We start from the raw sequence: 16,326 nt of genomic DNA on the forward strand, positions 1-16,326 counted from the left end.
TTTCGAAGTTTTAGGGGCATCGACTGCTGTGGTCATTAGCCCCTTTCTAAATCAAGAACAAAATGAAAAATCCTTTTACTTCCCTGTTAATAGCACGAGCGACATAGTAGTAGACTAATCTTGTCATAATGGATCACCCAGAAATATAGTTGTCAGGGAGTAATAAAAACCCCAAAAGAAACACAAAATTAGAAGGGTGTAAAGGGTCCTTGTTACTTAAAACCGTATAAAATTGACACTTTAAAACACTTAAGCTTTCAAACCATTTCTTACAAAATGTTATCGATCCTGTATAACTAAATTCACGATCAAACAAAAGAAATTAAAATCTTCCTTTGATCAAAATTCTTAAAAAATTCTCTGTCATTATCGCCTAGGTTATCCGTTAGGCCATTCCGTTTATCCTTTCTTCTTCCGTTTTACTATCATCCTGAAGGTCTCGATGTCGAATTCCAAAGTATCTGAATCCAGGTAGATGGAATCTTCACATCCTTCACCGTAAATCGTGGAGGATATCTTGCATCAAATGACGCGATCAGAAGTACATCACAGTTGAGACTGGATGCACTCACTGCTAGAACATGTGGGACGGCCGAACTACTTGCCCTCTCACCCAAAAGGCTTCCGCGATTTCGGAGGCTCCATTGTTGCTTTTTTCTAAATCTTACTTTTCCAAAATCATTATTTCTGTTTTCACAGATCCCTGATCTGGGATTTTTTCAATCTGTACTTTGGCTGCAGTCTTCTTCATTGACTTAAAAGAAGCTGCAGGAGCCGCAGCAACCTGAATATAGGATGTAAACTTCGGTGATCGGCTCAACAAGAAGGTCAACAAGATTTCTGATCGATATCAATAAAAATAAAACCGTAAATCTGTTGCTTCCCAATATTATGTCTAAACATAATGTTACATAATTACGGGCTTTTGCACCAGTTTTTATAATATTGACATTTCTTTAGAAATGGATTGTAGGGTTTTAAGTGGCAATTGTATGTTTAATACACTCCTGTCACCTTCTGTTCTTTTCGGGTTTTAATATTCTATGACACTCCTATTTTCAGGATAATCTCTTTGATAAGAGTGGTCTTTTGATATGATTGCTATATTTGATATGGGTGGGAAAGTTTTAGATTGAGATTAGGGCTAAGGATCATAATAGTCTCCGTTATCCCCCCCAAAAAAAAATTATTTATGTATTTTTTCATTAAAATTTTAAACATAATTTAATATTTAATTAGCTACAATTAACTAATTAGGTGCAGGCTATTTAAATACTTTGTAATGCGTTTCTGCGTGAAGCTCGATAATTAAGACCCGTTTCCGTTCTTATAGCACAAGGTTCAGAAAAATGACAATCCTCTGCATATAGGTTAAGTTTTGTTAGATTATGCTTATTATTTGTAATTACATCCATATAACATGAACAATTACTTGTACGTTGTGTAAAAAACCACAGTGGAGAAAAAAAATAGAAAAGACCCAACTTTTCTTCATTTTTTATGAAAAATTTCAGTAACGACAGTAGATTCACAGTCAAGTGATCTAGGCAAAATTTTACCTAACATAGTTTAAGATGTAAATTATTTGTTTTCTCATGTAAATTATTTGTTTGAATTCACCTAGTCTATTTACAGATTTTTCCCTTTTGACAAATTGCTGTAATTTTTTTTCATTAAGCTTAAGTAAACCGTCCGGTAGGCCCATTTGTATGCTTACGAATGTCCAGTTATACCTAAGATGAAAACTAGCTTCATAATAAATAAAAGTGATTTTTTATAAATGTGATTTTTATGAATGACAAAGAAAAATTCTTTATTTCTAAAACTCATTTACAAAAACCTAGTGTTTATCTCTTACAGATAAAGACTAGTAAATTTTACTTTATTGTACCAGGAAAAAACTAACAAAGCTTTCCGGTGATGTGAATTTCTTTTATGAGAAACAAACAAAATCAGAGTACTTTCGGGCACTACTTGTTAAATACTACAGTCAATTTATATATATATATATATATAACTATTGATATAGATTCTCAAATTTTAAGTGAAAAATTGGCGCGCGCACGCACACACACACATATAATTATATATATATAACTAGCTGTACCCTGCCACGCTTCGCTGTGGCACACCGAAGTTTCTGCGACGTTTATCAATTGATCGTTTCTTCGATGGAGAACAATATCTCTGGAACTGATCTCCGACTATGACTACTTCGTCTATAGTTGGAGCATTATATCTCCGAACATGTTCTCCAGCGGGCGTTTTGTCTACGTGAATGACAATCTTGTGGGTATCTGATAGCATCATATCAATTGCCGTTTGAACAAACGCACCTAATTGTTCCTAATTGCTGCGAAATAATGGGTCTTCATAGCGAGGTATATATTCCACAACGTGCATCGACTTCATCTCTACCATCACCAATTAAGTACTTTTGAAGGAATTTATGGTCACTACCTGAGAACGGGAGCAGGGAGCCAGCTTTGTGATATATTTGCCCTTTGATTTTTAAAGTTGGCATGAATTGAGTCGTCATGATTTCCGCACCAAATGACGTAATTTGGAAGCTAGAGTTATATTTCCTGATGTTCAATAGGAAATACTTCGATTCAGCGATAGATCCAACAAGTAGAGTTTTCAATGGCTCTGGTGGTGGCAGACCTGGCAGTAGGTCCAGACATGACTCATCTGGCCAATGACAACATGCCGACTTGAACTATAATCAACAGCTGGATTGTTCCGGAACGCAAGACGATTGTATTGCAGATTCAGATCAGCTGTTCTTTGGGTTCGTGTTTCAGCTATCCTCACCCTGTCGCGTTCATTCCATTGAGAACGAACCAAATCTGTTGCTGCAGAACGCGACTGACGTGCTCGCAATCGTGCATCCTCAAACCAGGCTGCTCGTCTTTCTGCCGGTGCCACGTTACGTATCTGGATGGTGCTTAGTCTGTTCCTCTCTCGTACGGATGCCCGCTCTTCCTCAGTCATATTCGAAAGCCGTCTTCTTGATCCTTCTGTGTGGCGAGTGCAGCGGCCCAAATTCGATTTTCTGCAAGGCATTATCTCGGCTTTCACTGGAATACAAGGAAGGGATAAGATTATAACCTCTTATGGCTCTCACAGCATTACAGAAAGAACAAAAAGTCTAATAACGAATAACTTTCATTTTGAAAAGGCCAAAAAAATTTATTTAACGTTTTTTCACCTATCTCTCATGGTTCTCATAGCTGCAGCTCGACAACAATGAGACACAGGACAGACAGTATTGAAAAGTGGCTAAAAATTAATAATATTAACTAAATACATGAATTTAAATAAATAAGTAAAATATTAGTTAAATGAAAAAGTTAAATAATAATTATAAAAAATTAATATTTTTTCTGACCTTCTCTCATATAAAACATAACCTCTACTTACGATTTGGTGAAAGGCGCAGCTCAATCACGACACGATCTCACAGAAGTACCTCGATCAAAGTGAATATTTAATTCAGATTGTATAATAATCTGAATCAGATGCAAGTGGATACGTTTTTTTTTTGTTAATAAACAATGTAATTGGGAATAGATATTGTTTTACATGTGACTGCGGTTGTCGTTAGCTAGTATGGCGATTGTTACCCTCGCTTCCGGCAGATGACGCGGTCACTGGTACACAGCTGACCGTTAAAAAACTGTTTTCGCGGTTGCGGGTATGTGACTGATGCGAAAAATATCTTTTGTGCGGGTTATATATTGTGCTAAAATTGAGCTCAATCGGTGCAGAACATTTTGAGTTTTTGAAGCGTACACAATCGAACTTAACATTTTTATATATAAGGATTTGTGGGCTGCGAAGGAAAAAGCCTTAAGTCGTGCGAAAAAACACATCATTTTAAATGCTTACAAGAGCAGAGTAATGCTTACAAATTACAGAATAATCAAACGGCGTTGATTTCAGATATTAATAAACTGCTAACGTAAGTAGAAGTTGTGTTGCTTCAGTGTACAACGTGATTCTCGAGTATGAATCTACTAATGAATTACGGTCTCCAAAGAAAACAATACCCCACAGGTCAATTGAGAAAAAGGTGAAATTTTGATAAAAACGCGATTCGTAAAAAATTACACGAATTTGAAATATTTAGAAATAGTATATATTTAGAAATAGTACGCTTCTTATCATTAAACGAAAAGAATTCCAGCCGTGTTATAGAAAAACAATGATATCAAAATGTGGCTTAGTTCAAAAGGAATAATTTTTGAAGTGGTTTAAGTTAATGTTCAATCATTGCAAAGGATTTCGCGTATTAAAAATAATTATAGTCCGTATAAAATTGGTTTGACACAAAACGCCATATTGGTAAGTCGTGTTTTTATTCGGCTCCTAACGAATATGTTTGCCGGCCTCCGTGGCGCGAGTGGTAAAGTCTCGGACTTTAATCCGGTGGTTCCGAGTTCGAATCCTAAAAATAGATAAAAACAATCTTTGATGTGGGTTATATATCGTGCTAAAATTTGAGCTCAATCGGTGCAGAACATTTTGAGTTTTTGATGCGTACTAAAACGAACTTAACATTTTTAAATGTAAAGATTTAAATAACATTTAATCTACTGAATCTTAGAAAGATTAATTCAGTAAATATATATATACGCAGAAGCATACACACACAGACTTTTTTCTTGGTCGGTGCCTCTATTTGAGTGTTATACTTGAGAAGACAAAAAAAAATTTTGCTTAGGATGATTAAAGTCTAGATAGACCGAAGAGCTCAGTACCAACGATCGTGAAATTTAAGCTTATATTGTACCTGAATTCCCTATTGAAGGGATCAGCAAAACAATGAGTAACACAAATGACTGTGCGGTGTCAACAAATGTAACTTCAGCGGTGTTAGCAAATTAAATTAATCGTATCGCTTTGATACGAATAATTTATCGTATTAGAGCGGAATAAGTTTAACAAAATATATATATTATACCTAAATCACATTTATTTATATATGCTATGGGAAAATCAAAGTTAATCACCATATCTTAGATATATTTTAATAATTAATTATTTGTTTAATTTTTTTAATTCATATTTTTATTACAAAGTATTATTTTAAACATCGTTTAATGAAGTATTATCATTACTGGTATATATAAAATATTTAAAGATCTTCCCAAAAAACGTAAGTTATACAATTTATCGCATTTCATTGTACTTGATCATGATGTGTAATGATCACAATCAGATGATTTAATGACACTTATTTATAATATAATTATCATAAAATCAATTCTGTCTTTTTATTTGAATTACTATCTTGTATGTTACATATATTTATTATTATTATTATTATTACATCTATTATTATTGTTGTTATTATTACAGTTATTTATTTTATTTTATATATTTTTAGTGCAATTAACTGTATTTATAAGACATTTTTACGTTTGTTAGTCTCTCAGTATCCTTGTCGAAGCACGAACACGGCGATAATATGTTGAATGTATTATCAAAGAATGAACGCTTGTTTGCTTCAATAAAAAAAAAACTGCAACTACTTCGATAAAAGTTTTTTAAATTTTTATTGATGGGTTTCGTTGCTAGCGAACAAAAAAGTCCCTTTCGGCACGCCAGAAGGCGGAGGTAGATTTCATCGGTGCTAAGTAGAGGATAACAAAAATTGAATCTTAAAGTTAAGAAACACTTGAAATTTACTCAATACGACAATGGTTGCATGTGAAAAAGTTTTAGCATACAACAAGCCCGATCTTAAAAGTCCAGCAACATTTTTGTCATCCCTTGCCGTAACGGTTGGTCGTATCAAAAATTGTTTCAGACAAAAGTTTTAGGTAATGTTTAGAGGAGTCTTTAAAACTCCATTTTTCCACCCCCCCCCGCTGAACCAATGGTTGGTGATATCAAAAAACTTTACTTAGAGAGGTTTTATGCCTTTCTCCGACGAATAGTAGGAACTTTAAACGAATTCGATATTTTACTTAATAAGAAGGTTATAGCGAAATTTTGTTTTTTCGAAAAAGCCACCCCATTTCCACCCTCATGATCTGATTTTGACCGTTAACAAATTCGACCGAGATTTTGGGTCGAGTTATTTTTAGGAAACAGTTTGAAAGTGATATATGATAGTCTGTATCGTAAAATAAAAACGAAAACAGCAAATTTACAAATTTATGTGTTGACGTAATATACAGTAATTTAATACACTTCAAATTGTCACAAGGTACTTGTTTAGGATAAAACGTAACATGCATATAAGTATGTATAATTATACACAGTTAAGTATAAGTATAAGTATAAGTATGTATAAGTATACATATAAGTATACACAGTTACTCAGATTAATAATCAACAAAGATTTTTTTTTTTTAATTGCAGTAATCGCTACCAAGAAATGACGTCACTTGATAAGGTGTCTGTTTTTTCAAAAATAATTAATAACAAAATACAAAGCCAAGAGTTTTAAAATGAGTAATCTATTAACACAGCCCATTGATATTCCATTCAGTTTGTACAAGCTGTTAAACATATGTACATGATTGAAACTCCATTAACTAAAGCATGCACTGAATGGTTTTTGTGGGATCCATATATTGATGGACTACAATCGCATTGGAGTCAGCTTGTCTGCACATCATACGCATATTCTACTGACTATTAAAAGTACCCTGAACAATTCTTGGAGATTTATGCTATCATTTGAGTCTACTAAGAAGTTAGGACTTATTTCCTAAATATAGGCCATTTGTTTTGGATACCTTTAGCCCAGACAATCTGTAAAGTTTCAGCTATGTGTATAGATATGCAATAGGATAAGTAAAGTTTGTTATTACATTAAACTTTACTTGTGAATCATTAAAAAATATTCCAAACGATGTTTATTTTGAATATATGTTTAAAATATTCAGTTTTTTATCCACATTTTGCGACTTTTTACAAAATAGAATAATGTTATTGTAATGGAAATAATTTTGTATTAATTCATAATTACCTTTTAATTGTTGGTTTAATTTTACAGGTTATTATTGAAAAATTAACCATCAAAAGAAGTACCAAGAATAATTGTAAGAGTAGTGTAAATAATTCTAACTTTTGTCAAAAGTCTGTTATTCCAGAAAATAATTTAAAAACACAACTTATTAAGCATAACGAAGAGAAGAATTATGTTTGTACCATTTGTCAGAAGACTTTTAATCAAAGTTCTGAATTAAAATCACATTTAAACGTTCATACGAAAGAGAAAATTTATTATGTTTGCAAAATCTGCCATAAGGTTTTTAACTGTAATTTTAATTTAAAGCAACATCATAACATTCATACAAAAGAGAAGAATTATATTTGTACATTTTGTCAAAAGTCATTTAATCACAAAAGCAGTTTAAAAAAACATCTTAATATTCATACAAAAGAGAAGAATTATATTTGTAACTTTTGTCAAAAGTCATTTAATCGCAAAAGCAATTTAGAAATACATCTTAATATTCATACAAAAGAGAATAATTATATTTGTAACTTTTGTCAAAAGTCATTTAATCAGAAAGCCAGTTTAAAATTACATCTTAATATTCATACAAAAGAGAAGAATTATATTTGTAACTTTTGTCAAAAGTCATTTAATCGCAAAAGCAATTTAGAAATACATCTTAATATTCATACAAAAGAGAATAATTATATTTGTAACTTTTGTCAAAAGTCATTTAATTACAAAACCAGTTTAAAAATGCATCTTAATATTCATACAAAAGAGAATAATTATGTTTGTAACTTTTGTCAAAATTCATTTAATCAGAAAAGCAGTTTAAAATTACATCTTAATATTCATACAAAAGAGAAGAATTATATTTGTAACTTTTGTCAAAAGTCATTTAATCGCAAAGACAGTTTAAAATTACATCTTAATATTCATACAAAAGAGAAAAATTAGTTTTGTAAATTCTGCGAAAAGGATTTTTATTGCCTTTCTAGTTTAAAGCGACATCTTAATATTCATAACTAATTTCAACTATTTCTTATGATGTTATTTGTACTTGCATACATGGTCTCACACTCACTACAGACGTTGTGATGTTTGTTGTAATTGATTGATGGGCACATATGACATCGCCTGTGTTTTTTCTGTAGCAATTCAGGTTCGATTTTTCCTTTTTTAATTTTTAATACATTTCTTATATTAAAGTCAGCGATGTTGGAAGTCTGGATTCTACAAGTCGTCGTCTCATATGAGTTAAGGCAAATGATTTCCTTAAATATGTGTCCATATTTTCAGGGCTTATTTTTCATGAACATTCAAAATGTGCATAGATCCTGAAAACTGATAAGCATCTTGTCTACAATTAGATACTTGGTGGGAGAATAATTCGACCGGCAATTTGAGATTAACATTTTAATTAATTTGAAAATATGAGCGGTTTTGTCACCATCTAGTATACTGGAGTGTACTTTAGTGCCGTTAAAACTAACAGAAATAAAAACCGCTGAAGGGACATGGTTTCCCTGAATATAACACTTCCAGTTCCATCACTTTCTGTAGATCCCTCACATCTTCTTTACTAGAATTAAATATACCAAATAAATACAGTAGTCCATTAAAGCTTTTAATTCAATATTATCAGTGTGATTAACAAAGGAAGTTGCGGAGCAGTAGTTTTAGTGATAATTTAGTAATTTTATGTTCTAATTAAAACAGTAATTCCCAATAATAAATTGAATTAATAGAGATGCAAGTTTTTAGCAGTTTCTTTTATTTGAGAAAGATGAGTCCTAATAACATTAGTTCAGAACTCCATTTATAACAATTTTTTTCATAGACAGACTTTCGTCTAATTTCCTTTTCAACAATTCATCTGATACACTCATCGTGTTTTTGTTTTTAATTTCACATACATTGTCAGGACTTTCTATGTCACATTCACTATCGCTATCATATTCACTAAATATAGATTCACTGTCCTACAGATCATCAGTTCATTAAGATATCTTCAATTTCATTTTCATTCAAGCTTTTACTACATTCACAAGAGGTACTTATACTCAGTAAACTCATAATTTGTTAAAAATGTAAAAAATACAATGACGATTTTATTACAAATAAAAAGTAACATTGTTACTATCATCGGTTTGATTGTGAACTCTCGTAAAAAATAAACTAATAAGTTTTCATTGTACATGGCACTATAGCTGGCCTTGAAACACCCTTGAATAGAGTGGACAATGAAATCAGGGAAGTAGCAACTGTCATTGCAACATAGCCAACAAAAATATACCTCTCAGGTTAAAAATGACCAGATGACAGCAATGAGTTAAATGTGTATAAATTTGCAATTATTTTGAATTTATGCTTGTAAATTTACCAAAATATTTTTCAAAATATATATCAGAAAATGTAAAAAAAATTACATTTTTTTTTAACACCTAAAAAAATTAAGAATCTTTAAGATTAGATCATACTTTGTTGCTACTGATATATTCTGATACATTCTTTAAGAAATTTTGTGATATATAATTTAAGAAATATATTTCAGCAATTACATTTAGCATTTCTATTTGAATCTTGCCCGATCTTTTGTAAAGGCAAAAAAATCTCTTCTTTACTATTTATTTTTTCCACACAGAATCTTCCCTTTCTAACCCACCCTGATATATTTCCCAATTTGTTTATTGATGTGCTCTTCTCTTCTTTGTATTCTCTACAAGTTTTATAACATTTTAAAGGTTACTGAAAGGAGAGACATTGCACTGTAAATTTTGTGTCAAGGATGAATTGGGGCAGAGTGGCTATTCTGGCAGGATTTTTTTTGTCTTCCAAATATTGTCTGTAATAGATCATTGATTAATTAGCTAATAATCATAATTTAAAAAATTACACAGGTATTGGGTCCTCACCCGGATGCTTTATTATTTTTTTGAGATCAGATTATTCTTTATTTCCAAAATAATATTTTTTATTAAATTTTATATGTGTTCAATTTTTTATAAAATAAATTTCTTTATGAAATAGAGTATTTTATTGTAATAAAAAAATTAGTTTATTATATTTCAGTTTTAGAACGGATTATAATATATAAATTGCGATTATTATGTGATGTTAAGAAATAATATTTTGTTCACAAAGTAAAAGATTTCAGAATTATATAGTCTGATTTTATAATATGTCTGTGAAATGAAAACTTTCACATCCACTTAAATATTTAAGTGGATTAAACTATATTTATATACTCTTATTATTTAAAAATTGTGTTTTTGAATATTTTCATATGTACATTCAAAGTTATTTATTTTTTTAATCAAATAAAGTTCTACAAAAAACGGATTGCTTTTTTATTTAAAATGTACATGATTCCTTTTCGTAAGAACAGTTGGTTGTATTATATTATGACCAGATGCATTTATCCTGTACCAGTTAGATAATTAAAACTAAATTAAAGCTATCCTCTTTGCCTGATCTACATTGTCAATCTGCATAGTCTTAACTTTTCCGTTTAATTTTTTTAGTGTCCCAGCCATGGGGGTTTAAATGTGGTGGCCTCACATCAAAAAGTAGATTATTATGAGGTTGTTTCATTTATAAAAATCTCATTTTTCTACATTTAATGGTATGTCATTGTTATAATGTTAGGCAATATGGACAATGTTAATGATAATTTTTTGCAGCATTTTTTTTTTTTTTTGTTTTAACTGATTTTCTCTCTCTCTTCTCCAGTCTATTTCTTTCCAGACCATCTTCTTTTTCTATTTTCCAACTCGTGATTGAAAATTAACTTTCTAAACAGATCTTGTTTTAAAAATGTTTCAACATGTCCTACGTCTTAGAGAACCTTTTTAATCGCTTCAGTCTAATTAATTTATTTTGTTTTTCTTTCTGCAGAAATCTATTATTTTTTTTAGTATTCTATTATTACTTTTTAAAAAGATGAGACAAAAGAAACAGTTGTGTACCCTTTTTAATTAAATTTTACTCTGGTTGGGTTTTTTTATAACTTTACTTGTTCCTATTCGGGTTAAGTTGTTTCGACTTTCTTTTACCTCTTTGTTTTTTACTCTAAATTACAGCCTCTCCTAGTTTAGATCCTTCTAGGTTCTTGTTTAAATCCTACTACAGTTTTTATAAAAGAACTCTTTACTGTTGTCTTCTTTATGGTGCTTTTGTGTACCCTTTTTAATTAAATTTTACTCTGTTAGATTTTCGTACAACTTTACTTGTTAAAAGTTCCTCTTCGGTTAAAATTGATTTTACTTTCTTCAACCTCTTTGTTTTTTACACTTAACGAGTTTTCTTTACCATGTAGTTTTTATTTTTTTTTTTTACATATATATATAAACACACTTCACCACCAAATATCTGTAAGAAATCCAAAACAAATGTGTGTTATAAAGAAATCATAGTTAAACTCCCAATTAGATATTAAGAAAATTAACATATTTCCCCGAAAAATTTTGAAGTCTATTTCTAAGCATTTTATGAAAGAAATCCGTAAATTTCAAGGTAAGTTTTAGAGAGATTTAATAACAAAGCTACCCATTGTATTGGGTACCATGATTTTTCTTTCGGAAAATTTCGACACATCCGTCAGTTCCCAAAACCATCATCAGTTCAAAACTTTATATATATATTTCACTTTCTTGTGGACACATTAACTACCGGAATTTTGTGCCAGTCACTTTCAAATTGATTCATAAAATACAGGATGTCCCATATAAAACGCAACCCATCAATCACTCATCAATGAAATTTCAAAAGTCAAGCTTACTCCCTTACTCGTTACTGAAATGGACTCGTCCAACCTATGAACATCGCGGCGATGCAGTAGAACACTACTGATAGTAACAACAATGCAATCAAAATGTTCAGTGTATTGCTAGAGACAAGATGGTGTTTTCGCTACATGAACGTGTTTTCACTGTTGAGTCGTACTTCAGTACGAAATCAGCGGTTGCAGTGCAAGAGCACCGAGCACCTTCAATATACTAGTCGGTTGTTCCACCGAATGAAATAATACCGCTGTATCCTTTTCGTTTAGAATTCATTTAAAGGGAAAAAATCGTTTTTAGTTTTATAAACAATTAAGAATATAAAATTTTATCTTGAAAAAACGAGTACGTAGTTGAATTATATTACTTAAATTTTTTAAAAATTTCGAAGATCCGTTGATCACAAGAAAGTTTTTTTGGAATTTCTTTATTTCGCGCCGTTAGAGTTGCACGTAATGAAATGATAATCATTTAAACATGCCGAACTCGATTTCTGAATCGAACACAGGATCTTCAGTACAACAGTCGATCGTTATAGAACCGACTACCAATGTGATTTTTTCTGTTAGATTATTTAAAAATCATAAGAAAAATTTATAATAAAAAAAGATTTCAGTCTACATATTAATTGTCGATCTATATTTCATTTACACTATTATGTAGGTTATATGAAGAGACAGCTAGTTTATCATGGATAATCTCAGGATCTAATGGGCCGATCTCAAAACCCTTCATTGTTTAAAAATGTCTTCCTGAGTGAAAGACCAATGAGAATTTCGTTACATTCTATTCTATTTAAAATACTACTCTTCTGCCAGTTTTTCTACAAAATCAATGCGCTTCGAATGTCTAAAAATGAAAAAAAAATTTTCGTGTATATTTGTGATGCATAATTCCTTCTTAGAAGCATAAATAATCAAATAAATCACGGTCGGTAAGAATTGCTTCTACATGTAGAGTCAAACCAGAACCGTCATGTTAGTAGGTTGTTTGATACAGTCAACGTGATTTTTTGTGCCTCATAATAAATTTTAAAACAGAAAAATTCAATTAAAAAAATTAACGGTAAATATTTTTTTAAATGTTACGAAGAAAATTTAAACACAATAAATAATTATTTATTTATTTTTTTTAAATTAATGAGTGTAAACTGGGTTGTAACATTTTTAAATTAATAAATTATTTGAATACATACATAAAAAGAAAAAAAACATCTGCAAATTATTGTTTCAAAAATTGTAATAAAATAAAAAAAAGTAATTAAAACTCACCTTAATCAGTAATATCTCGACAAAAAGAAGTAAACTGGATGAAGTTCCCTCGAGTCAGTAACAGTCTTACAAATTGAGTCTACGAACACACGTACTACACTTTCCCGTACACTTATACAGCACAACTGCGGGACACACATATTTCTCTGTCATCCCCCACTATGGCAACGAATGTCACGACATCTTTACCGTTACTTTTAAACAACAATATTATTCCATTTAAATTTTTTTCGCTTTATACGTTGTCCATTTATCAAACGTTGTCTAATATCAAATAAGTTATTATCAATCTTGCGGAACTTATAATTACATTAAATATGAACGAGAATAAATTTCCATTTAACCTATACAAGAAAGCTATAACAAAATTTACGCTTATTTAATTACACCTAATAATCAACTTATTACGTAATCAAGCTCAACATACAATACATGTAAATGCAGACCCGGACACGCACGCACATAAAATCTTGTTATTAAGTATTATTATATTAGTTTAAATATTAAATCAGGGATTAAAAAGAAATAAAATTTTTTTTTTTTTAGATGCAGCATGACCTCCACGCTATTAGAGAAGCAGCTGCTTACCTGCTACAATAAAAGTTCCGGATTCGATACCCGGTTAGGATCTGGAAAATTTATAATAGCGCAGTCTCTGATGGCTTCAATAGTCATCAGTTCTAAAGAAAATAACAGAGCCACATCTTTTATGATGCAAATTATAGAAACCACGAATGGTACGTAAGGAGGTAATGATTAGTGTTATTTCTAAATTTCATATCTACCCGACCACCGTATTTCACGGTTAAGCCAGTCTACAATATACAGAGTGTCCCGTATAAAACGCAACCCAACCTTATTTTGGTAGGTATTGAAATAATAAAAAGGCATGTGTAAATGTAAATGTAATTTTTATTATTACCATCCATTACCTTATATTTAGAATAAATATTCGAATCTTCTTGAATACCAGCTTCAATTCTTTATACGGCGTTTCTTGCAACTTTTTTCAAAGTTTGTGGCTGGATATTTAATACAGCTTGTTCGATATTGACTTTCAATCGTTCAAGTGTTCGTGGTTTGTTGCTGTAGGCTTTTTCTTTGAGGTAACCCCATAGAAAAAAATCCGCCGCAGTCAAATCTGGAAATCATGGTGGCCACAAGCCTCGACCGATAACACGATTACCAAAGAATTCCACGACGAAATCAGAAGTTGAACCTGCGTAGTGCGATGTCGCACCGTCATGTTGTAGCCAACAGTGTTTGTCTTCCTCTTCCAAGAGTGCCATCTTGTCTCTAGCAATACACTGAACGTTATGATTGCATTGTTGTTACTATCGGTAGTGTTCTACTGCATCGCCGCGATGTTCATAGGTTGGACGAGTCCATTTCAGTAACGAGTAAGGGAGTAAGCTTGACTTTTGAAATTTCATTGATGAGTGATTGATGGGTTGCGTTTTATATGGGACATCCTGTATTTTATGAATCAATTTGAAAGTGACTGGCACAAAATTCCGGTAGTTAATGTGTCCACAAGGAAGTGAAATATATATATAAAGTTTTGAACTGATGATGGTTTTGGGAACTGACGGATGTGTCGAAATTTTCCGAAAGAAAAATCATGGTACCCAATACAATGGGTAGCTTTGTTATTAAATCTCTCTAAAACTTACCTTGAAATTTACGGATTTCTTTCATAAAATGCTTAGAAATAGACTTCAAAATTTTTCGGGGAAATATGTTAAATTTCTTAATATCTAATTGGGAGTTTAACTATGATTTCTTTATAACACACATTTGTTTTGGATTTCTTACAGATATTTGGTGGTAAAGTGTGTTTATATATATATGTAAAAAAAAAAATAAAAACTACATGGTAAAGAAAACTCGTTAAGTGTAAAAAACAAAGAGGTTGAAGAAAGTAAAATCAATTTTAACCGAAGAGGAACTTTTAACAAGTAAAGTTGTACGAAAATCTAACAGAGTAAAATTTAATTAAAAAGGGTACACAAAAGCACCATAAAGAAGACAACAGTAAAGAGTTCTTTTATAAAAACCCTAGTAGGATTTAAACAAGAACCTAGAAGGATCTAAACTAGGAGAGGCTGTAATTTAGAGTAAAAAACAAAGAGGTAAAAGAAAGTCGAAACAACTTAACCCGAATAGGAACAAGTAAAGTTATAAAAAAACCCAACCAGAGTAAAATTTAATTAAAAAGGGTACACAACTGTTTCTTTTGTCTCATCTTTTTAAAAAGTAATAATAGAATACTAAAAAAAATAATAGATTTCTGCAGAAAGAAAAACAAAATAAATTAATTAGACTGAAGCGATTAAAAAGGTTCTCTAAGACGTAGGACATGTTGAAACATTTTTAAAACAAGATCTGTTTAGAAAGTTAATTTTCAATCACGAGTTGGAAAATAGAAAAAGAAGATGGTCTGGAAAGAAATAGACTGGAGAAGAGAGAGAGAAAATCAGTTAAAACAAAAAAAAAAAAAAAATGCTGCAAAAAATTATCATTAACATTGTCCATATTGCCTAACATTATAACAATGACATACCATTAAATGTAGAAAAATGAGATTTTTATAAATGAAACAACCTCATAATAATCTACTTTTTGATGTGAGGCCACCACATTTAAACCCCCATGGCTGGGACACTAAAAAAATTAAACGGAAAAGTTAAGACTATGCAGATTGACAATGTAGATCAGGCAAAGAGGATAGCTTTAATTTAGTTTTAATTATCTAACTGGTACAGGATAAATGCATCTGGTCATAATATAATACAACCAACTGTTCTTACGAAAAGGAATCATGTACATTTTAAATAAAAAAGCAATCCGTTTTTTGTAGAACTTTATTTGATTAAAAAAATAAATAACTTTGAATGTACATATGAAAATATTCAAAAACACAATTTTTAAATAATAAGAGTATATAAATATAGTTTAATCCACTTAAATATTTAAGTGGATGTGAAAGTTTTCATTTCACAGACATATTATAAAATCAGACTATATAATTCTGAAATCTTTTACTTTGTGAACAAAATATTATTTCTTAACATCACATAATAATCGCAATTTATATATTATAATCCGTTCTAAAACTGAAATATAATAAACTAATTTTTTTATTACAATAAAATACTCTATTTCATAAAGAAATTTATTTTATAAAAAATTGAACACATATAAAATTTAATAAAAAATATTATTTTGGAAATAAAGAATAATCTGATCTCAAAAAAATAATAAAGCATCCGGGTGAGGACCCAATACCTGTGTAATTTTTTAAATTATGATT

This window comes from Lycorma delicatula, chromosome 3 (assembly GCF_047948215.1).
Source record: "Lycorma delicatula isolate Av1 chromosome 3, ASM4794821v1, whole genome shotgun sequence".
Classification (NCBI taxonomy): Eukaryota; Metazoa; Arthropoda; class Insecta; order Hemiptera; family Fulgoridae; genus Lycorma; species Lycorma delicatula.